Raw genomic sequence first — 23,403 nt, forward strand, 5'->3', positions numbered from 1 at the left:
TCCACCTTCAGGTTATCATCCGAACCCCTTCCAGTATTAAGTTGCTAACAACAGACAATTGCATTAAGTATTGCGCGTAATGTAATCAATAACTACATCCTCGGACATAGCATCAATGTTTTATCCCTAGTGGCAACAGCACATCCATAACCTTAGATGTTTCCGTCACTCCCCCAGATTCACGGAGACATGAACCCACTATCGAGCATAAATACTCCCTCTTGGAGTTACTAGCATCAACTTGGCCAGAGCATCTACTAATAATGGAGAGCATGCAAGATCATAAACAACACATAGATATAAATTGATAATCAACATAACATGGTATTCTCTATTCATCGGATCCCAACAAACACAACATATAGAATTACAGATAGATGATCTTGATCATGTTCGGCAGCTCACAAGACCCGACAATTAAGCACAATGAGGAGAAGACAACCATCTAGCTACTGCTATGGACCCATAGTCCATGGGTAGACTACTCACACATCACTCTGGAGGCGACCATGGCGGCGTAGAGTCCTCCGGGAGATGTATCCCCTCTCCGGCAGGGTGCCGGAGGCGATCTCCAGGATCCCCCGAGATGGGATCGGCGACGGCGGCGTCTCTGGAAGGTTTTTCGTATCGTGGCTCTCGGTACTGGGGGTTTCGCGACGAAGGCTATTTGTAGGCGGAAGGGTAGGTCAGGGGGCGTCGCGAGGGGCCCAGGAGACAGGTCGGCGCGGCCAAGGGTGGGGCCGCACCGCCTACCCTCCTGGCCACCTCGTGGCCCCACTTCGTTGACTCTTCGGTCTTCTGGAAGCTTCGTGGCAAAATAGGACCCTGGGCGTTGATTTCGTCCAATTCCGAGAATATTTCCTTACTAGGATTTCTGAAACCAAAAATATCAGAAAACAGCAACTGGCACTTCGGCATCTTTTTAATAGGTTAGTTCCAGAAAATGCACGAATATGACATAAAGTGTGCATAAAACATGTAGATATCATCAATAATGTGGCATGGAACATAAGAAATTATCGATACGTCGGAGACGTATCAGCATCCCCAAGCTTAGTTTACGCTCGTCCCGGCGAGTAAACGATAAACAAAGATAATTTCTGGAGTGACATGCCATCATAACCTTGATCATACTATTGTAAGCATATGTACTGAATGCAGCGATCAAAACAATGTATATGACATGAGTAAACAACTGAATCATAAAGCAAAGACTTTTCATGAATAGTACTTCAAGACAAGCATAAATAAGTCTTGCATAAGAGTTAACTCATAAAGCAATAATTCATAGTAGAGGCATTGAAGCAACACAAAGGAAGATTAAGTTTCAGCGGTTGCTTTCAACTTATAACATGTATATCTCATGGATATTGTCAATGCAAAGTAATATAACAAGTGCAATATGCAAGTATGTAGGAATCAATGCACAGTTCACACAAGTGTTTGCTTCTTGAGATGGAGAGAAATAGGTGAACTGACTCAACATAAAAGTAAAAGAATGGTCCTTCAAAGAGGAAAGCATCGATTGCTATATTTGTGCTAGATCTTTGGTTTTGAAAACAAGAAACAATTTTGTCAACGGTAGTAATAAAGCATATGTGTTATGTAAATTATATCTTACAAGTTGCAAGCCTCATGCATAGTATACTAATAGTGCCCGCACCTTGTCCTAATTAGCTTGGATTACCGGGATTATCGCAATGCACATGTTTTAACCAAGTGTCACAAAGGGGTACCTCTATGCCGCCTGTACAAAGGTCTAAGGAGAAAGCTCGCATTGGATTTCTCGCTATTGATTATTCTCAACTTAGACATCCATACCGGGACAACATAGACAACAGATAATGGACTCCTCTTTTATGCATAAGCATGTAGCAACAATTAATTTTCTCATATGAGATTGAGGATATATGTCCAAAACTGAAACTTCCACCATGGATCATGGCTTTAGTTAGCGGCCCAATGTTCTTCTCTAACAAAATGCATGCTCTAAACATTAGGTGGTAAATCTCCCTTACTTCAGACAAGACGAACATGCATAGCAACTCACATGATATTCAACAAAGAGTAGTTGATGGCGTCCCCAGGAACATGGTTATCGCGCAACAAGCAACTTAATAAGAGATAAAGTGCATAAGTACATATTCAATACCACAATAGTTTTTAAGCTATTTGTCCCATGAGCTATATATTGTAAAGGTAGAGGATAGAAATTTAAAGGTAGCACTCAAGCAATTTACTTTGGAATGGCAGAGAAATACCATGTAGTAGGTAGGTATGGTGGACACAAATGGCATAGTGGTTGGCTCAAGGATTTTGGATGCATGAGAAGTATTCCCTCTCGATACAAGGTTTAGGCTAGCAAGGTTATTTGAAACAAACACAAGGATGAAGTGGTGCAGTAAAACTCACATAAAAGACATATTGTAAATATTATAAGACTCTACACCGTCTTCCTTGTTGTTCAAACTCAATACTAGAAATTATCTAGACCTTAGAGAGACCAATTATGCAAACCAAATTTTAGCATGCTCTATGTATTTCTTCATTAATAGGTGCAAAGTATATGATGCAAGAGCTTAAACATGAGCACAACAATTTCCAAGTATCACATTATCCAAGACATTTTAGCAATTACTACATGTAGCATTTTCCAATTCCAACCATATAACAATTTAACGAAGAAGAAACTTCGCCATGAATATTATGAGTAGAGCCTAAGGACATGCTTGTCCATATGCTACAGCGGAGCGTGTCTCTCTCCCACACAATGAATGCTAGGATCCATTTTATTCAAACAAAACAAAAACAAAAACAAACCGACGCTCCAAGCAAAGCACATAAGATGTGACGGAATAAAAATATAGTTTCAGGGGAGGAACCTGATAATGTTGTCGATGAAGAAGGGGATGCCTTGGGCATCCCCAAGCTTAGACACTTGAGTCTTCTTGATATATGCAGGGGTGAACCACCGGGGCATCCCCAAGCTTAGAGCTTTCACTCTCCTTGATCATGTTGTATCATCTCCCTCTCTTGATCCTTGAAAACTTCCTCCACACCAAACTCAAAACAACTCATTAGAGAGTTAGTGCACAATTAAAATATACATGTTCAGAGGTGACATAATCATTCTTAACACTTCTGGATATTGCACAAAGCTACTGAAAGTCAATGGAATCGAAATATCCATCGAACATAACAAAACAGGCAATGCGAAATAAAAGGCAGAATCTATAAAAACAGAACAGTTTGTATTGACGAATTTTATTGGGGCACCAGACTTGCTCAAATGAAAATGCTCAAATTGAATGAAAGTTGCGTACATATCTGAGGATCACTCAAGTAAATTGGCATAATTTTCTGAGTTACCTACAGAGAATTTTGCCCAGATTCGTGACAGCAAAGAAATCTGTTTCTGCGCAGTAATCCAAATCTAGTATGAACCTTACTATCAACGACTTTACTTGGCACAATAAAACAGTAAACTAAGATAAGGAGAGGTTGCTACAGTAGTAAACAATTTCCAAGACACAAAATAAAAACAAAGTACTGTAGTAAAAAGCATGGGTTGTCTCCCATAAGCGCTTTTCTTTAACGCCTTTCAGCTAGGCGCAGAAAGTGTGTATCAAGTATTATCGAAGGATGGTGCATCTACAGCGGGGTTTGGAGTTTTCTCAACCATGCATAGTATATTAGATACATAAGTTTTAGCGTCTCCCTTTTCATTAGTCTTGGGCTTACTACTCTCATCAAACAAATTTTCAGGAACAAGCCAAGCATAGTTATTTTCTAGTGCATCATTCATCGCTAGGAGCTTGCATGGTATTGGTGCTTTGATCTCCCCACCATCATTAATACTATTAGTGTACCTTATTCTCTCCATGTCCATTTTTTCAAGGAGACTAACAAAATTGGTATAAGAACCAAGCATCTTATATTTAGCAAAGACCTTTCTAGCCTCTCTTGCTATACCGCCAAATTCTCTAAGAAGGGTTTCTAAAACAAAGTCTTTCTTTTCCCCTTCTTCCATATCACCGAGTGTAAGAAACATGTGTTGGATTATAGGATTGAGATTAACAAATTTAGTTTCCAACATGCGAACTAAAGCAGCAGCGGCAATTTCATAAGTAGGAGCAAGGTCTACCAAGTGTCTATCTTCAAAATCGTCAACGGTACTAACATGGTTGAAAAATTCTTCTATATTATTTCTCCCAATTATAGACCCGCGCCCTACCAGCATGTTTTTTACGGTAAAATTAAAAGGAAACATAATGAAATAAGTAAAGTAAATGCAAGTAACTAATTTTTTTGTGTTTTCGATATAGCAAACAAGATAGCAAATAAAGTAAAACTAGCAACTAATTTTTTTGTATTTTGATTTAGTGCAGCAAACAAAGTAGTAAATAAAACTAAGCAAGACAAAACAAAGTAAAGAGATTGGGATGTGGAGACTCCCCTTGCAGCGTGTCTTGATCTCCCCGGCAACGGCGCCAGAAATTTTGTTGCTGGCGTGTAGTTGACGTGGGAGTTAGAAATCTTCTTTTCTTCAGTTCCCCGGCAACGGCGCCAGAAATTTTGCTTGCTGCGCGTAGTCGACTTTATGTCTTTTCGTTCAACACGCGTTCGTTGGGAACCCCAAGAGGAAGGTGTGATGCGCACAGCGGCAAGTTTCCCTCAGTAAGAAACCAAGATTTATCGAACCAGTAGGAGTCAAGAAGCACGTGAAGGTTGATGGCGGCGAGATGTAGTGCGGCGCAACACCAGGGATTCCGGCGCCAACGTGGAACCTGCACAACACAAACCAAGTACTTTGCCCCAACGAAACAGCGAGGTTGTCAATCTCACCGGCTTGCTGTAACAAAGGATTAGATGTATAGTGTGGAAGATGATTGTTTGCAGAAAACAGTAGAACAAGTATTGCAGTAGATTGTATTTCAGTATAGAGAATTGGACCGGGGTCCACAGTTCACTAGAGGTGTCTCTCCCATAAGATAAATAGCATGTTGGGTGAACAAATTACAGTTGGGCAATTGAAAAATAGAGAGGGCATGACAATGCACATACATATTATGATGAGTATAGTGAGATTGTCGTGGTATCGTCACGGCATATGCCATAGGGTGGCTAACGAAGGTGGTTCCTAGGAGATCTCACGGCGGTATCCGGATGCGGGATGGGGACGAGCGACACGGCGACGTACCCAGGTTCGAGGCCCTCCGATGGAGGTAACACCTCTACTCCTGCTAGGGATGTATATGATGATCACACAATACAAGGTTGCTCCTAGAGCTGTGTCCGGCTGCTCCTGGGAGGCTAAGGAAGGCAAGAGTCTCTCTCATAGGGCAGCGCTAAGGGTGGAAGTGAGGTGAGAATGATCGATCCCCTGCACGAGAGGGGGTAGTGCGGCTTATATAGGCACCGACACTTTACATATAAGACCCTATAGTCTACTGGCCGGCTTGGCCGGCTCCGGCTTCCGCTCCTTCCCGAGGCAGTGATGTCAGGAGCCGTTGAGGCCTCATGGCTTGTCCCATCCGGCTGCCGAGGTCAGCGGTATGGAGAAAAGGTGTCCCTGTCGCCATCAGCCACTGTAGCCAGTACGGATCGACGTGGACCATGATGGCTTGTCCGGCGCGTGGCACTATTGCTCCACAGTGCCCCGCGCTTTACGGAAGATGAAGTCAGCGTGGACTTTGGGAACCCGGATCACCAGCCCGGTTCCTTCTGGTGCAAGACTCGCCAGACTCGAGTCGGTCTGAGGTACAAACCCCCAGTCGGATATGGCTTGTAGAAGCCGGCCCAGCTACAGCATTGGCGGCCGTAGCCAGGCCGACTAGGACTTAGAGCCAGCCGGCTTCCGGACCAGCCGGCCACGGCGCGAGCCGGCTGCTCCTCAGCCGGCCTTTGCCGCGAGCCGGCCAGTGGCCAGCCGGCTGCTCCGCGTCCATTGCCCTACCCGGGGTCTTCCCCCCGACATTAGCCCCCGAAGCTGGCAAGGTCCTGCGTTTAGAAGGACCTAGGCAGGTTTTCCTGGCTTTTGATCTCTTGAATACGCTTGACGGCACTCGGAGGGGCCGACTGAGAATTTCCATTCAGCCGGCTGCGCCCTCATCCAGCTCGTTCCGGCCGGCTGCTCCTAGCCGGCCACTATTTACACTTATGCAGCTTTTGCTTTCTCACAAGTTCTGGCGACGTCTCTGCCTTGCTGGGCAAATTTTGGGCCGAGTCGAACTTAATGTCCGGCTCCGGCTTGCGGCGCGCCGGAGTCTCTGCCGCCTCGGGTCCTGCACCTGACTTGACCGGTCTGACGTCAGGGCTCTGCCGCTGGTTCGTCTGGTCACATCACTGTCTCCTCCGGATCCGGTGCGGTCGTGGGGGACGTGGTGTGGCAGTTTCTGGTAACCGCAGCGAACGTGGGAGGAGTTATGGCGCAGAAAATCCGGGCGACGTGGCCACGTCCGCCACTTGGAGGCCAACCGTCCGCCCCGGTCGGCTATAAATGCCGCGCGGGGGGGGGGGGGATCGAGGCGGCACTCCCCGCACTCCTTCTTCTTCCTCGCGCCCTCGCTCCGCTCGCATCTCCTGCGCTCTTCCTCGCGCCCGAACTCCTTGCTGCTCCGGCGAAAGCTTCTCACTGGCGAACTCCGGCGAGCGCATCTCCGTCAAGCCGCTGCCGCTGCTCCGTCGAGCCGGCGCTACGGGGCCCCGCGTTTCAACCGTGCGCCCTTCGCCGCCGCCGTCGCCGCCGCCCTCGCGAGGTTCCTCTTCTCCATTTCGCCTTTCGTGGTCCTCTTCTTCCTCTTCTTCGTCAATGGCCTCCGCCAGCGGATCTTGGAGGGGATCGTACATGAGGGACGATGACATCGAGCGCTTGGTGCGCCTCCGCCGGATCCCGTCGATGGTGGCCACGAGGGCGCCCGGCGCGGAGGTGGAGCCCAAGCCGGAGCCCGGCGAGCACGTCGTCTTCGGCGCGCACCTCGACCGTGGGTTGGGCCTGCCGGCGTCCAACTTCTTCCGCCACTTCCTCGAATACTTTGGCTTGCAGCCGCACCACTTGCAGGCCAACGCTTGCGTCCTCCTCAGCTGCTACGTGGCTTTCATGGAGGCGTATGCCGGCTTGTGGCCGGATATAGATTTCTGGAGCTGCCTCTTCTTCATCAAGGCGCAGACCACCGACGGCCACCTGCGGACCTGCGGCGCCACCTCGATCTACTCCCGGCCGGGTACGCCCTTCCCCAAGATTCCAACCGTTGACTCGGTGAAGAATTGGCAGATGTCATTCTTCTACGTGCGCAACGAGAACCCGCTCTTCGACCGGATCAACTTGCCGGAGTTCAATCCGGCTCCTCCAGTCGGCCGGATCAACTGGGGCTACAACGCCCGCACGACGGACCCGGACGCGGAGGTGAGCCAGCTCTGGGACTTCCTGGGGGCCGCCGTCGGGAACGGGCTGACCGCCGAGGACCTCCTCTGCACCATCGCCGAGCGCCGGGTGCTGCCGCTCCAGATGCGCACCCACAAGATTGGGCACATGTCCGGCCGGTTCGACCCGACCCGGACGTCCAAGGCGCCGCTCACCAAGGCCCAGGTGGCCCGCCGGGTGAACAACATCACCAAGGCGAACATGCCTGAGGACTGGAACTATGGGCTGGCGCCCCGCAACAGGGACCTGCCGCCCGAGCTGGTAAGCTTGTTGTTCTGGCCGACTTCCGGCTTGCGGCTGCGTGGCCGACTTCTTTCTCTTTCTGCCGACTTCCGGCTCGCTGTTTGCTTATGTCTTCTATTTTTCTAGCTCTTCGACCGCCAGAACGTCGAGGACGGCGACCTGGCGACAAGGAGGTGGACGCCGGATCACGCTTATCCGGCTGACCAAGCCGGCGACCAGGCCGGCGACGACGACCTGCTGCAGGCGCCTGACCTAGGCGGCCAGGGGGAGCACAACCCGCCTCCTTCGCCAGAGCAGCCGGAGGACGACGAGCCGGCGACATCTGCCACGGGGCCGATCCCCGCGGTGCCCCTGCGCGCGAGGCCGCCTAGCACCACGGCGACTTCGGCGCCCAAGGGGAAGAAGCGGGTCGGCGACCCCCGCTCCACCGTCGCCTTGGAGGCGAAGGCGAAGAAGCTCCGCCGGCAGCAACCGAAGAAGGTTCCGGAGCAGGCCGGGTGAGCTCTCTTTTTCTCTTGTTTGATTCCTTTTCTTTCCTTTCTCTTTGTACTTATCTTTTTCCTATTTGTTCGGCTAGGGCCCCCATCAAGTTTGCTCAGGGCGGCGGCTCCCGGCAAGCCCCGCGTGTCGTGTCGCCGCCTCCGCGACAAAGGAGGGAGCCGACGCCACAGCCTTCGGGGCGCGCGCCTACGCCGCCGCCGCCTGCGGGTACCCCGCCTCCCGCGGGGGCGCCTTCCTTCGCTGTGCCGCTGGCTTCAGCACCTGGCCGCGGCACGCGGGCCGAGCCGACGCGCCGGCCGACGCTGGACGACATGTTCCCGTGCCGCGCTCGTCTTTTGGACCCAGCCGGCTGGGGCCGGCGAGGGGCATGCCGCTGCGACCGGAGCCGGAGCCAGCAGGGGCTGCGCCGCCTGCGACCGGAGCCGGAGCCGGGCCGAGCGTGGTGGTGTTGGAGGAGAGCCCGGAGGGGGAGCCTCAGGCGCTGGAGATGGCTGCGCCGACTGGGCCAACTGCTTCGCCCGGAGCGCCTCCACCGCCGGAGGCGACAAGGGAGGAGCCGGCCAGACGAGAGCCGGCAAGGGATGAGCCGGCGCGCATGGAGGATGCCGACTCGCGCGCGCTGGTGAGGACGGAGGCCCCGTCGGCGCCGTTGGGGAGCCTGCATGTGGCCAAGGGCGCCCGGCTGCTGCACGTGCCGTCCGCCTCCGACTCCAGCCTTGGCTCGGCTGGCACTATGGAGCAAGCGTGGCTTAGCGCGGACTCCTACGAGGTGACCAGTCGGGAGGGGAACCCAGGCCAAGCGTCGGTGAAGATGTTCTTCTCCGGCTTCCAGGCCAACCTCAAGGCCAGGGCTGCTGAGACCGCGGCCAACCTCGCCAAGGTGGAGGAAGCAAGCAAGGTAAGCACTTCATCTGTTTTTTACTTTGGTTATCATCCTGGTAGCCCTCCGAGGCGTGGGCCGGCTGCTTGGAGCCGGTCCGGGTTTCGTCTAGTTGACTGATTTTCTTTCTGCTTAGGCTGTGATGGAGCGGCGCACCAACTTGTACAACCGCGCCGTGACCCACTATCACAAGGCCAAGCTTGACCGGGCCGACTTGGCTCGCGAGCTGGAGGCCGTCAAGGGTAAGGTCTTTCTCCTTCCGACTTGATGTCTTCTTTCTTTAGTCTTGGTTGGCTGACGCTTCTTTCTGGCTGCCTTGCAGCTGAAGCCGCCAAGGTCCCGCAGCTGGAGGCGGATCTTCGGGCTGCTCGCGCTCAGTGTGCCGAGAGCGAGGAGGCGGGCCGATCTGCTGCCGCCAAGCTCAATGTGGCTGAGCGGGAGCTGGTGCGGCTGCGCCGGCTTGAGGAGAACCACCTCAAGGAACTTGCCCTCCTCAGGACGGCTGAGAAGGAGAAGGTGGAGGACCTGAGCAAGCGGCTGACTGAGGTCGAGAAGCAGCGGCTTTCGCTTCAGGAGGAGGTGACCGCCAAGTCGGCGGAGCTGTCGGCCACCGCCAAGCGCTGGGTGGAGGAGATTGGCGCGCTCGACCGCGGCCTGTCGGGTGAGTGCATTTCTTCTTTCTTCCTTTCCCTTTGCCGGCTTTCGGCTGTCGGCTGCCGGCTTAGGTTGGCAGCCGGCGGCAGAAACTGATTTTTCGCTATCTCCATCTTTGGGCTGGGGGCAGTCGGTTCTTGCCGGCTGCCGCCAGGCTTACTTTAGGACTTCGAAAATTCGCATTTTTCAGCTTATTTCGGCTTTGACGATTTCTGACGTGCTTCTTCTTTGCAGCGGCCTTCCCGGAGGCGCAGGATGCGGCGTTGGCGGCTGTTGGCATTGCGCGCGAGGCTAGGAGGCGGGCGACTGGCGAGGGCAGCTCGGAGTACTTCACCATGGAGGATTACATGGCATCCATGGCCGCCCGCGTCGAGCCCATCACCAAGCTTGGCTGGGAGCTCCGAAAGGCGGCTGAGGAGCTGGTCCAGATGTTGTGGCCCGCGGAGGCGGTGCCGCAAGATCTCTCCAACCTCATCTCCTGGCTGGAGCGAGCGCCGGATCGCTTCCTCGACTGGAAGGAGTCTGCCACGCGCGCTGGAGCCGACATGGCGTTGTCCTTTGTCCTCTCCTGGTACAACGAGGTGGACCTTGGGCAACTCGAGTACCGGCGAGCCGGCGTGGAGGACAAGCTCCCGGCCGAATACAAGACTGCCCGGCTTGCCCGAGCCAGCGCCATCGCCGACTTCGTCGACAAGGGCCTCTTTGTCGCGGACCCGAACCCGCCGTCTGACGACGAGGATGAGGAGATGGAGGACGAGGAGGCGGAAGATGCGCCTGGGGACGACCCGGCAGCCGGCTCCGCTGATGCTCCTCCGGCTGGTCCTCCTCCAGCCGGTGCTTAGTTTACCTGTCTCTTAGTTGTTGCTTTTGCAAGACAATTTGTTAAATCCCCAGGATGCCGGGTGCATATGTATGAATATTATCGTCCTTTTATTATGTCACACTTTAATGTGTTTGTTAATCATTTGTGTGCCGACTTGCTTTCTTTCGATTTATTCGCTTTTTCCCATCCGCCCCACTCTTTGGCTTTGCTCTTGCCGGTCGTACGTCCGACTTGCGATCCGTCGCCGGATCAAGAGCGGGCCGCTGGGTGAGGCCGACAGTATTTCAGTCGAACGAGCCGATTTCGGCAATCCGGCACTTTTGTGAAAAGTTGCAAGTCAATTCGCTTTTACTCTATCCCTTAGTCGTCCTTCGCGTGCCGGCTCCCTAGGCCTTACTCCCGCCAGCCGGACAGCCGGGTTGCGGTCTGTAGCTGGGTCGGAAGCCGGCTATCGGAAACCGGATCACGTTACTGAGCCGGCCACGTGAGAGGGTTTAAGCCAATTGGCGGAACAAAGTAGAGTACGTGAAAAACTTGTAGGAAACGGCGTTCTTGGTGCATGCTTTTCATAGCTTAGAAAAAGGGGTACAAGGGATACATACATTCCTGCTCTCAAGTGTAAAATGGGTAGAGCAAGTTGACATTCCAGGGACGTTTAGTCTCCTCGTCAGCCTTGTCCGGCTTGTTTTCTCTAGCCTCTTGGGCATCTATGAGATAGTAGGAATCATTGCCTACTGCCTTGCTCACGATGAAGGGACCCTCCCATGGGGATGACAGTTTATGCTGTCCGGCTATCCGCTGGATCAGCCGGAGCACTAGGTCTCCTTCTCGGAATGCTAAGGGCTGGACCTTCCGGCTGTGATAGCGTTGGAGGCTCTGCTGGTAGATAGTAGATCTGGACGCAGCCAGCAGCCGGGCTTCTTCGACCAAGTCGACTCCATCTTCGCGAGCTTCTTTGGCTTCGGCTTCTGTGTAGAGCTTGATCCTTGGCGCGTCGTGCTCGATATCAGTCGGCAGGACGGCTTCGGCCCCGTATACGAGGAAGAAAGGTGTGAAGCCGACTGAGCGGTTTGTCGTTGTGCGCAGGCTCCACAGCACATTGGGCAGCTCTTCAATCCAGCAGCCGGCTGCTCGCTCGAGCGGCTCCACCAGCCGGGGCCGGATGCCGGCTAGGACCAAGCCGTTAGCCTTCTCCACTTGTCCGTTGGACTCCGGGTGCGCCACAGAGGCTAGGGCCATCCGGATCCCCATTTCCCCGCAATAGCGAGAGAAGATGCCTTGGGAGAAGTTGCTGCCGTTGTCGGTGATGATGCTGTGGGGGTAGCCGAACCTCACGATGATTTCCTTGAGGAATGTGACGGCTGTGGAGCCGTCCAGCTTCTTGATTGGCTTGGCTCCGATCCACTTAGTGAATTTGTCAATCATCACCAAGAGATGTGTCATGCCGCCTCGCGCTGTTCTGAATGGGCCCACCATGTCCAAGCCCCATACGGCAAACGGCCATGTGATGGGGATGGTTTTCAAGGCGGAAGCCGGCTGGTGTCTCTTTTTTGCGAAGCGTTGAGAGCCGTTGCACTTCTTCACCAACTCTTCTGCGTCTCTGAGCGCAGTCGGCCAGTAAAAACCGTGCCGGAAAGCTTTGGCCACTATGGCTCTGGATGAGGCGTGATGTCCGCACTCTCCTTGATGGATTTCCCGCAGGAGTTCAATCCCTTCAGCCGGCTCGACGCACCGCTGGAACACCCCACTTACGCTGCGTTTGTACAGCTGGTGGTTGATGATTGTATAGGCCTTGGCCCTTCTCTCAATCTGCCTGGCCTGGACTCTATCATCAGGCAGCGCACCGTCGGTGAGGTAGGAGAGGAATTCTTGTGCCCATGAAGGTACGCATCTTATCTCGAATACGCTGACCAACAAGACCTCCTGCGTGGGAGCTTCCGGATTCGACTGCATGGTCGCCGGGTTCGGCTTGCTAGCCGGCGGGTTCGGCTTGCTAGCCCCCGAGTTTGGCGATGAAGCCCCCGGGTTGGACTGAGAAGTCCCCGGGTTCGGCATGGAAGCCGGCGGGTTTGGCTTGTTAGCCCCCGACTTGGGCGATGAAGCCCCCGGGTTCGGCTGAGCAGCCCACGGGTCAGCCGGCACGAATATTGAATCCGAGTCCGGTGACGGTGTGATGGACGGCTTCTTGAGAACCGCCAAGGCGACACCCGGCGGAATGGCTTGCCGGGTTGAGCCAATCTTGGATAAGGCGTCAGCCGCCTCGTTGTTTGCCCGTGGCACATGATGGAATTCGCAGCCGTCGAAGAAGCCGGATAGCTGCTGGACGTGGAAGCGGTATGAGGCCATGTTGGCGTCCTTCGCGTCCCAGTCGCCCGATGCCTGCTGTATAACCAAGTCGGAGTCGCCGAAGCAGAGTATGCGACGCACGCCAATCTCCTTGGCCAGCTTCAGCCCATGAATGAGCGCTTCATACTCCGCCACATTATTGGATGTGGCGAAGTGGATCTGCAGGACGTAGTCCAGCCGGTCTCCCTTGGGAGAGGTGATGACGATGCCGGCTCCCAGGCCGTTGCGCATCTTTGAGCCGTCAAAGTGCATCTTCCAATGTGTGGAATCCGACATAGGCGGTAGGTACTGCATCTCGGCCCAGTCGACGAAGAAGTCCGCGAGGATCTGCGACTTGATGGCTGTGCGCGGCTCGTAGAGGATGGTGTGGGCGGCCAGCTCTAGAGCCCACTTGGCAACCCGGCCGTTGGCGTCTTTGCTGCCAATGATTTCCGCCAAGGGCGCTGTGGCAACCACCTTGATGGGGTGCTCTTGGAAGTAGTGCTTGAGCTTCTTGGCCGCCATGTAGACGCCGTAGGTGACCTTCTGGTAGTGGGGGTAGTTTTGCTTCGACTGGGAGAGCACTTCGCTGAGGTAGTAGACTGGGCGCTGAACCAGCTGCCTCGCCGGCTTCTTTGCGCTCCACCACCAGGACAACGCTAACCACTCGGTTGGTGGCTGCGATGTACAACAGCATCGGCTCCATTGAAGCCGGCGTTGCGAGGATTGGCGCGGTTGAGAGCACGCGCTTCAGGTCACGGAAGGCTTCATCCGCCTGTGGTGACCAGACGAACTTGTCCGCCTTCTTCATCAATTGGTACAAGGGCAGTGCCTTCTCCCCCAGCCGGCTGACGAAGCGGCTCAAGGAAGCCAGGCAGCCAGCGAACTTCTGGACGTCCTTGAGGCACTGCGGTAGTTCCATCTTCTCCAGGGCACTGATCTTCTCCGAGTTGGCTTCGATTCCTCGCTGAGAGACGAGGTAGCCAAGGAACTGGCCAGACGGCACGCCGAATGTGCACTTGGCCGGGTTGAGCTTCATCCGGAATCTTCTCAGATTGGTGAAGGTTTCTCTCAGGTCATCAAGGAGGGTAGTCGTCTCCTTGGTCTTTACAACGACATCATCCACATATGCGTGAACGTTTCTGCCGATTTGATCCTGCAAGCATTTTTGCATGCACCTTTGGTAGGTGGCGCCTGCATTTTTCAAGCCGAACGGCATAGTCGTGTAGCAATAAGCCCCATACGGGGTAATGAACGAAGTCTTTATTTGATCATCTCGATTCAAAGGAATCTGGTGGTAGCCTGAATAGGCATCTAGAAAAGACAACAGTTCACAGCCGGCAGTCGAGTCTATGACTTGATCTATGCGCGGCAGGGGGAAAGGGTCCTTTGGGCACGCCTTGTTCAGGCTGGTGTAGTCGATACACATGCGCCAGGAGCCGTTCTTCTTCAAAACCAGGACCGGGTTCGCCAACCAGTCCGGGTGCAGCACTTCCATGATGAAGCCGGCTGCCAGCAGCCGGGCGATTTCTTCACCGATGGCCTTCCTCCTTTCTTCGGCGAAGCGCCTGAGAGGCTGCTTCACCGGCTTGGCTTCAGGCCGGACGTGGAGGTGGTGCTCAGCCAACTCCCTCGGCACACCTGGCATGTCTCTTGGAGTCCATGCGAAGATGTCCCGAATCTCACGGAGGAAGCTGGTGAGCTCGCTTTCCTATTTCCTGCTCAAGCCGGCACCGATGGTGACGTACTTGTCCGGCTGCGCCGGGTCCAGCAGGATCTTCTTGGTGTTGTCGGCCGGCTGGAAGTGAGTCGTCCCAGCCGGGTTGCCTGCAGCCGGCATGTCTGTCTGCGCGGCCTTGGCGAGGGCGACGGCGTCGTGGATGAGCTGCTTCTCGGTGGCGATGACCAGCGTCTGGGCCATCTTGGAGCTCTGCGTGGCGCAGTCCATGGAGCGGCGATAGTCGCCGGCTATGGTGATGACCCCCTTGGGGCCAGGCAGCTTCATCTTCAGGTACCCATAGTGGGGCACCGCCATGAACTTGGTCAGGGCCGGCCTGCCCAGGAGCGCGTGGTAGGGACTCACGAGGTCCACCACCTCGAACTCGATCTTCTCGGTGCGGAAGTGATCCGGCTTCCCGAACATCACCTCCAGCGTGATCCGGCCAATCGGCTGGCAGCAGTGGCCCGGCACGATGCCATGGAAGACGGTGGGGGTGGGACGCAGCTCGGCTTCTTGGATGCCTAGCTTGCGGGCGGTGTCGCGGTAGAGGATGTTGATGCTGCTGCCGCCGTCGATGAGGACGCGCGAAAAATGCACGCTGCGCCGGGTCGTGCCAATGGTGGGGTCGAGGACCATGGCGTAGCTGCCCGGCTTCGGCAGGACAGCCGGTGTGTCGCAGCGATCAAAAGTGATGGCCTGCTCTGACCAGTTTAGGTACTGGGGGACAGGCGGTATGACCGCGTTGACCTCGAGGGAAAGGCTCTGCTGGCTCGTCTTGTCCTCGGGCTCGGAGGTGAAGATGATGTAGGTAGCATCTTCGGCCAGATATCGGCCATGGTGCACTTGGTTAGCCTCGTGGTGCTCGAGGTTGGCGTTCTCCGCGCCGTCTGCGCCACCTGGCCCGCCGGCTGGAGGAGGCGGGGGTGGAGGCGGGAGAGGTTCACCGCTTGTCAGCCGCTTCATGAAGTGGCAGTCGCGGGTGGTGTGGTTGGAGGGGTTCTTGCCGCTGTGGTACTTGCACGGCGAGTCGAGCATCTGCTCGAAGGTGTACTTCGGCTTCCATTGCCGGTCTTGCTTCTGGCGGCGGCTGCCGCCTGCCGCGTTGTCTGCTACGGCGGCCACGTGGGCGGAGCCGTACCGGCGGTCCGGCTGGTCGCTGTGACGCTTGCCGCGGTAGTTGTCCCGCCGGCTGCCATGAGAGGCGCCGTCTGCCGGCTTGTGCTCAGCCGACTTGTGGTGGTCCCGCCTGGAGGGAGCCGGCGCCGGTTCAGCCGTCGCCTTGCCGGCTTCTTCAGCCAGCGCGTACTTGTCGGCGATGGCCATGAGGGCGGCCATGGACTTGGGCTCGCTGCAGCGTAGCTTGTGCCACAGCATGGTGTTGGGCCGGCAGCCACCCATGAAGAAGCTGATGGCCTGGATCTCGTGCACGCCCTCGCAGGAGTTGCGCATCTCGCACCAGCGCGTCAGGTACGCGCGATCCGTCTCGTCCGGGCCCTGCTTGCACATCTCGAGCTGCTGGGGGCGACCCGGCCGGTGATAGGTGCCGGTGAAGTTGCTGATGAAGGCCTCCTCGAAATCAAGCTAGCCGTTGATGCTGCCGGCTGGCAGGTTGTTGAGCCAGGTGCGGGCGGAGCCGACCAGCATCAGGGGGGAGTAGCGCACCGCCCAGCGCTTGTTGCCTCTGGAGATGCCGACTGCGGTGGAGTAGTCCTGCAGCCAGTCCTCCGGCTTGGTGGTGCCGTCGTACTTGGGCGTGTCGCGGGGGAGCTGGAAGCCGTCGAGCATGGGCTCGTTGGCGATGCGGGGCCCGAAGCACTTGGGGCAAGCCGGCGCCTCTTCTTCCGCGATGCGGGACTCGACCAGCCGATCGAGGCGGTCTCTGGCGTCGACGGGCTCGATGCGGGGGCCCAGCCGGGAACGTGCCGGCTGGCGGGTGCCGTTTCGCTCTAGAGCCGGCCTGTGCTGGCGCCTCGGCGCCGCCAGCCCGGAGTCATGCTCCTCATTCCGGTTTGGTGGTGGGCGGCTGCGGCCCCTGTGGCCGCCGTCCAGCCGGCTTGTCCGGCTTGAACCTGCGCGGGTGTCGCGGGAGTCTCTGTGCCGGCTTGGTGCGGGCGAGGCGGACTCGGCCGTGTCTCTGTGGGGGTCCTTGCTGGTGCCTGCAGCAGCGCGGACGGGAGGATCTTTCGAAGCACCATACCTGGGGTCCTTGGTCTGCTCAGCTGCAGCCCGACACAGTTCAGCTACGCGCTGCGTCTGGCGGCGCAGCTCTTCTCCTTCGAGGAGGGCTAGCTCCTTCGAAGCCGCTTCGGCTGCGAGGATGTTCTTGTCGGGGGTGTTGTAGACGGGCAGCTCCGCGGACGGAGACGGCGCTTCCGCGGACGGAGCCGGCGCTTCCGCGCCGTCGCGCTCGATCTCGGCGCCTAGGCCGCCTCCGCGCTTGCGGATCATGCCGGCTCGGCTGGGGTTGTTGCCGCCTAGCGTGAAGCCATGGGCGTGCTCGTACTCGCGCTGGGTGATGGCCAGCTGGCGGTTGGCCGCAGCCAGCTCGTCGGCCTGCTGGAGGAGGAGCAGGCGATGTGCCTCCAGGTCCGCCTCGACGGTGGCGGCGTCGCCGCCTGCGGTGAGCGGGGAGCTCAACTTTGTCCGGACTTCGTCCAGCCGGGATGGAGGTGGGGGCGCCTTTGGGCCCGAGCCGGAGGCGTTGGGGTCGATGTTGCGCTCCAGGTTGGGGCCGCGGGTGCGCGGGTTCTTGGTGGGGAGCTCCTCGCCAGCCATCATGACTTGCACGACGGCGGGGCTGGCGGGAGCGCTGCTGCCGGCTCGCGGAGGAGGGCTTGCGCAGCGCAGCACCTGCCGCGGGTAGCGCGGCGGTGCGACGGTGGCGACGTAGACGTCGTGGCCGCCGAAGGAGATGATGCTGCCGCCGGCTGGGAAGGGCCGATCGGCGAAGCAGCCAGCGTTGTCGCTGATGCAGTCGAGGGAGCCGAATCTCCAGATCAAGCCTGAAGCGACTCGCTCGCCGGTGGTGATGGTGAGGCCCATCCGGATGAAGACACCGGCCGAGGATGCTGAAGGCCCCACGGTGGGCGCCAAATGTCGTGGTATCGTCACGGCATATGCCATAGGGTGGCTAACGAAGGTGGTTCCTAGGAGATCTCACGGCGGTATCCGGATGCGGGTATGGGGACGAGCGACACGGCGACGTACCCAGGTTCGAGGCCCTCCGATGGAGGTAACACCTCTACTCCTGCTAGGGATGTATATGATGATCACACAATACAAGGTTGCTCCTAGAGTTGTGTCCGGCTGCTCCTGGGAGGCTACGGAAGACAAGAGTCTCTCTCACAGGGCATCGCTAAGGGTGGAAGTGAGGTGAGAATGATCGATCCCCTGCACGAGAGGGGGTAGTGCGGCTTATATAGGCACCGGCACTTTACATATAAGACCCTATAGTCTACTGGCCGGCTTGGCCGGCTCCGGCTTCCGCTCCTTCCCGAGGCAGTGACGTCAGGAGCCGTTGAGGCCTCATGGCCTGTCCCATCCGGCTGCCGAGGTCAGCGGTATGGAGAGGAGGTGTCCCTGTCGCCATCAGCCACTGTAGCCAGTACGGATCGACGTGGACCATGATGGCTTGTTCGGCGCGTGGCACTATTGCTCCACAGTGCCCCGCGCTTTACGGAAGATGAAGTCAGCGTGGACTTTGGGAACCCGGATCACCAACCCGGTTCCTTCTGGTGCAAGACTCGCTAGCCTCGAGTCGGTCTGAGGTACAAACCCCCAGTCGGATATGGCTTGTAGAAGTCGGCCCAGCTACAGCATTGGCGGCCGTAGCCAGGCCGACTAGGACTTAGAGCCAGCCGGCTTCCGGACCAGCCGGCCACGGCGCCAGCCGGCTGCTCCTCAGCCGGCCTTTGCCGCGAGCCGGCCAGTGGCCAGCCGGCTGCTCCGCGTCCATTGCCCTACCCGGGGTCTTCCCCCCGACAGAGATTTAATTGGTCATTACGACAAAGTACATAGACCGCTATCCAGCATGCATCTATGCCTAAAAAGTCCACCTTCAGGTTATCATCCGAACCCCTTCCAGTATTAAGTTGCTAACAACAGACAATTGCATTAAGTATTGCGCATAATGTAATCAATAACTACATCCTAGGACATAGCATCAATGTTTTATTCCTAGTGGCAACAGCACATCCATAACCTTAGAGGTTTCTGTCACTCCCCCAGATTCACGGAGACATGAACCCACTATCGAGCATAAATACTCCCTCTTGGAGTTACTAGCATCAACTTGGCCAGAGCATCTACTAATAACGGAGAGCATGCAAGATCATAAACAACACATAGATATAAATTGATAATCAACATAACATGGTATTCTCTATTCATCGGATCCCAACAAACACAACATATAGAATTACAGATAGATGATCTTGATCATGTTCGGCAGCTCACAAGACCCGACAATTAAGCACAATGAGGAGAAGACAACCATCTAGCTACTGCTATGGAACCATAGTCCAGGGGTAGACTACTCACACATCACTCCGGAGGCGACCATGGCGGCGTAGAGTCCTCCGGGAGATGAATCCCCTCTCCGGCAGGGTGCCGGAGGCGATCTCCTGGATCCCCCGAGATGGGATCGGCGGCGGCGGCGTCTCTGGAAGGTTTTCCGTATCGTGGCTCTCGGTACTGGGGGTTTCGTGACGAAGGCTATTTGTAGGCGGAAGGGTAGGTCAGGGGGCGTCGCGAGGGGCCCAGGAGACAGGTCGGCGCGGCCAAGGGTGGGGCCGCGCCGCCTACCCTCCTGGCCACCTCGTGGCCCCACTTCGTTGACTCTTCGGTCTTCTGGAAGCTTCGTGGCAAAATAGGACCCTGGGCGTTGATATCGTCCAATTCCGAGAATATTTCCTTACTAGGATTTCTGAAACCAAAAACAGCAGAAAACAGCAACTGGCACTTCGGCATCTTGTTAATAGGTTAGTTCCAGAAAATGCACGAATATTACATAAAGTGTGCATAAAACATGTAGATATCATCAATAATGTGGCATGGAACATAAGAAATTATCGATACGTCGGAGACGTATCACTCGTCAGCACCTGCGCCAAGCCACCAGGAGACGCCCAGACACGACCGTTTGACCGCGGGAACGCTGTGGCCGTCGTCACCGTCGACGAGACCCGCCACGGCCATGCTAGCTCTCGTCAAGCTCACGTGCTCGCCAGTGCCTCATTTTCCCCGCAATCAAGCTCGGCGTCATCGCCAGGACGTCGCCTGCCCGCGTGCATCATCGCCAGTGCCGCTGCGCCGCTGTAGCACCGTCGCCATGGCTGACCTCATCGCACCCCCACGGCATTGCTAGCCGCTATAAAAGGAGCCCTCCTCTCTTCGAATTCGACACAGCACCACTCCTCCCTCTCACCACTGATCCTTCCTAGCCCCTCTCTCTTCCACATTAGCCACTCCCTCGCCGGAATTTGAAGCTCGGTGCCCGCGGAGGTGCTGAGAAGGGCGCCGTCGACTCAGGCCGCCGTTGGAGACGCCGCTGCTTCCCTCTGCCTCCTCATCATCGACAACCTCTCCGCAGCTCGTCGCTGACCCTCGCTGCGCCGCCAGTAAGCCTCCCACCCCCCACCGTCGCTGCCAGTTGCCGTGCCTCTTGTCGCCGTCGACGAAGGCCGTGAGCCGTTCGATCTATTTCTAATCGTGCGGGCCACGTTGATCGGTACCGCTTCGGCGTTTAACACCCGCTGACGCGTGGGCCCCATGCTGTCAGGCGGCCCGCTGCGCTAGACGCACTGCTGGGCCGGCCCTTTTCCTCTTTTCCGCTGAGTAGCCCATTTAGGTTTCCCGCCAGCCCAATTCGTTTGAATTTCGATTTCCCGTTTAAATCAAATTGCAAACTGATGCCGTACTCAAAATTAAATAGGGACAAATCTACTTGGCCAAATTCCACAAATTTTATATTGTTGGAAAGCTGAGCAAATTATCTACACAACTACACTGGTCTCAACCCTAGATTATGTGTAGAATTAATGTGACAAAATAAACAAGGCAGGACCTTTTCCAACTTCAAACAATTGTTAAAAATCAACCAAACATGCTTTTGGTTTGATTCCAACTCTCAAAACTCATATTTCATATTGTCTATAAGAATATGTAAAAACATCACATAGTTATTTGCATGATCATGGCCTAGTTTAAAAAATGGCTCTATGGCTATTTCTAATCCATTTAAATGGTACCAAATTATTTATTAAATAGTATGGGAGTGTTTCTCTCATTTATATCTTGTCTCAAATAACTCCAAATGAGATAGAGACCATGGTCTATTAAATCTTATGTGGGATTGTTTGATGATATTAAATCATTCCCATGTTGGTATTAAATTGCATGAGGTGCTTCACCTCATTTAAATTATTTTCTTAAATGATGAGTATGAAGAGGTTGACCTTGGTCAACCTAGGTCATATATTATTCATGGAGGAAATTAAATCTTAACAAGATAATGAGAGGAAAGTATTTCTCTAAGGAAGTAAAAGAAACACCTTAATTAGTATTTATAATGAGAGGAAATTATTTTTCTTAAAGAAGAAAACAAAGTCAACTAAACCTAATAGTAATGTTGTGATGCTAGCCTAGCTTGTGTGACTCATGTGTGTGCTTAGACTAGTACTTAAGTTTGGTGTGATGATTGTATACCTCGTATTCGATTTTAGACGCTAGTACCGAGGAGTATCAAGAGGAGGAGGAGGTCTACTTCCAAGGAGAAGAAGATCACTTTGACCATATCCCCAACCAAGGCAAGATAATACTCTTGCAAAGTGCAAAACTCACACAGAGCAAGGCATCACCCATTTTACTTTATGCTTAATGATCCTATCCCAAGTTTTTACTTTACAAGCTTTATTGCTTTTAATTTATCAAAGTTACTTTTTGATTCATGATTCACTTGGTTAGTATTGGATTGGTACAAGAGCATCAAAGTTAGCCTAGAAGCAATGCAAACTACTTAGCACCCCTCATACCTAGTTGCTATTGCTAAATTAAAAATGACTACTCTAGATGGGAACATGTGATTTTGAAATGATGGTGAAAACCTTGGAATGATGAGTTATTCCATTGAAAGATTTTGAAGGTGAATATGACTTGAATTGAATTGGTGAATTTGATAAAAACCAATGATTGAGTCGGATGCGATACCATTCCAATTCTTAAGTACCCCCACAATACCTGATTATGGGTAGGGCTTAACTGGAAGTTTATGTGTCTTAGTATGGGTTCCCTCTAAACAAGCGTCATAGAGGTTATGCCGAGGCTGCCTCCGTTGAAAGTGAAATGACGTGAACTAACGTAAATGTACGACCCAAGCCCTGTGCAGTTCCCGGGATAACAGTTGGCTATCACCGGGAGGCCAAGCTTATGGGGAGAGGTGCCTATACTAAGGTGTGTAAGTGAAAGGTTAACGGTTGATGATCCGCGTACTGAGTTACGATTATTCGAGGTTATACTTGACGGATGAAATCAAATGTTGTGGCACAAGTGTGCAACCTCTGCAGAGTGTAAACCTATTCGAATAGCCGCGTCCGCGGTCATGGACAGTTGGAAAGGCCATACTGTTTCCGTCATCAGAAATTTATATCAAATTTGACTTGTGAATTGAACTTGAAAGGTTACATTGAATTGAATCGCAACAGAGTTGTGGGAATGACACTAATGTTCCCACTTGAGTTAGTTAGCACATGAAGAGTCTTTTACTAGAATGTTTATGAACTAAAATTGGCTTTATGCAAATAACCCTAGAGCTTAGAACACCCTCAATAGAAATGTTAGTACTTACACTAGTATTAGTTTGCGAGTGCTTGAAAGTACTCACGGCTTTGTCCCTGGCTATTCAAATGGCCAGACTATGAAGCTGAACAGCAATATGAAGATGACGGCCAACAGGACGTCTATGACAACTAGGAGCTTCTAACGTCAAGCGTTGCCTGTGGAATAGATAGTCCACTACTACTTCGCTTCCGCTATGTATTTGTGTACTAATCATTAGATCAAGTGTTGTAATGAGACTGGATCATGTGATCCTATTTATGTAATGACTATGTTGGTATTGTAATGAATGATGACTCTATGATATTCAACTGTTATGTCTCGCAAAAACAATCTTCCTGGGATTGCGATGTATGACATAATAGGCATCTGGACTTAAAAATCTGGGTGTTGACAAATACACTCGACAATGAAGGACCTTTTCGAGCAAGACGTAGCAGGCAAAGCAGCCGAGGAATGAGGCCCAACGGTATAGTTGTCAAAAATCAACTGAAGAGAAATATTTCGATATCAATAATTCAGCAACATAGCTTTTCATTAATAAGGTCGGATATTTACACGGCTATTACAAAAGAAGGTTCCTAGTGAACTAATGGGGTAGTTGTCACCAAAGCTACTATGGCGACAGCATCAAAAGAGAAACAACAAAAGAAGAGACAAGGTGGTCTACTTGACCTCCGGCTTCGATGAACAAGGAGCAGGAGTTGGTTTGCATCCGAGGAAGGCGAGGATTGGCTTTGAGTTCGGCTTGGCAGCCTTAATCAAAGACTGCCACCTCTTCGTCTCCATCTTCTTCACCTCACCAACTTTTGCCCAGTCAATATTTTGTTGGCTGTCAGCAACCAAGGCGATGGTGCCTTCAACACCAATCTTCAAGCCTTCTTGTCGAAGACCGAGTCCAAGATCTTCTTGAGAATTGAAGCACTTGGCGAGAGCAGCAAAAGTCTCGGGCTCTTCTTTCTTCGCGAAGAAATAGGGAAAAAGCCGCGACAGACCTGCTC

Source organism: Lolium perenne, chromosome 7 (assembly GCF_019359855.2).
Source record: "Lolium perenne isolate Kyuss_39 chromosome 7, Kyuss_2.0, whole genome shotgun sequence".
NCBI lineage: Eukaryota > Viridiplantae > Streptophyta > Magnoliopsida > Poales > Poaceae > Lolium > Lolium perenne.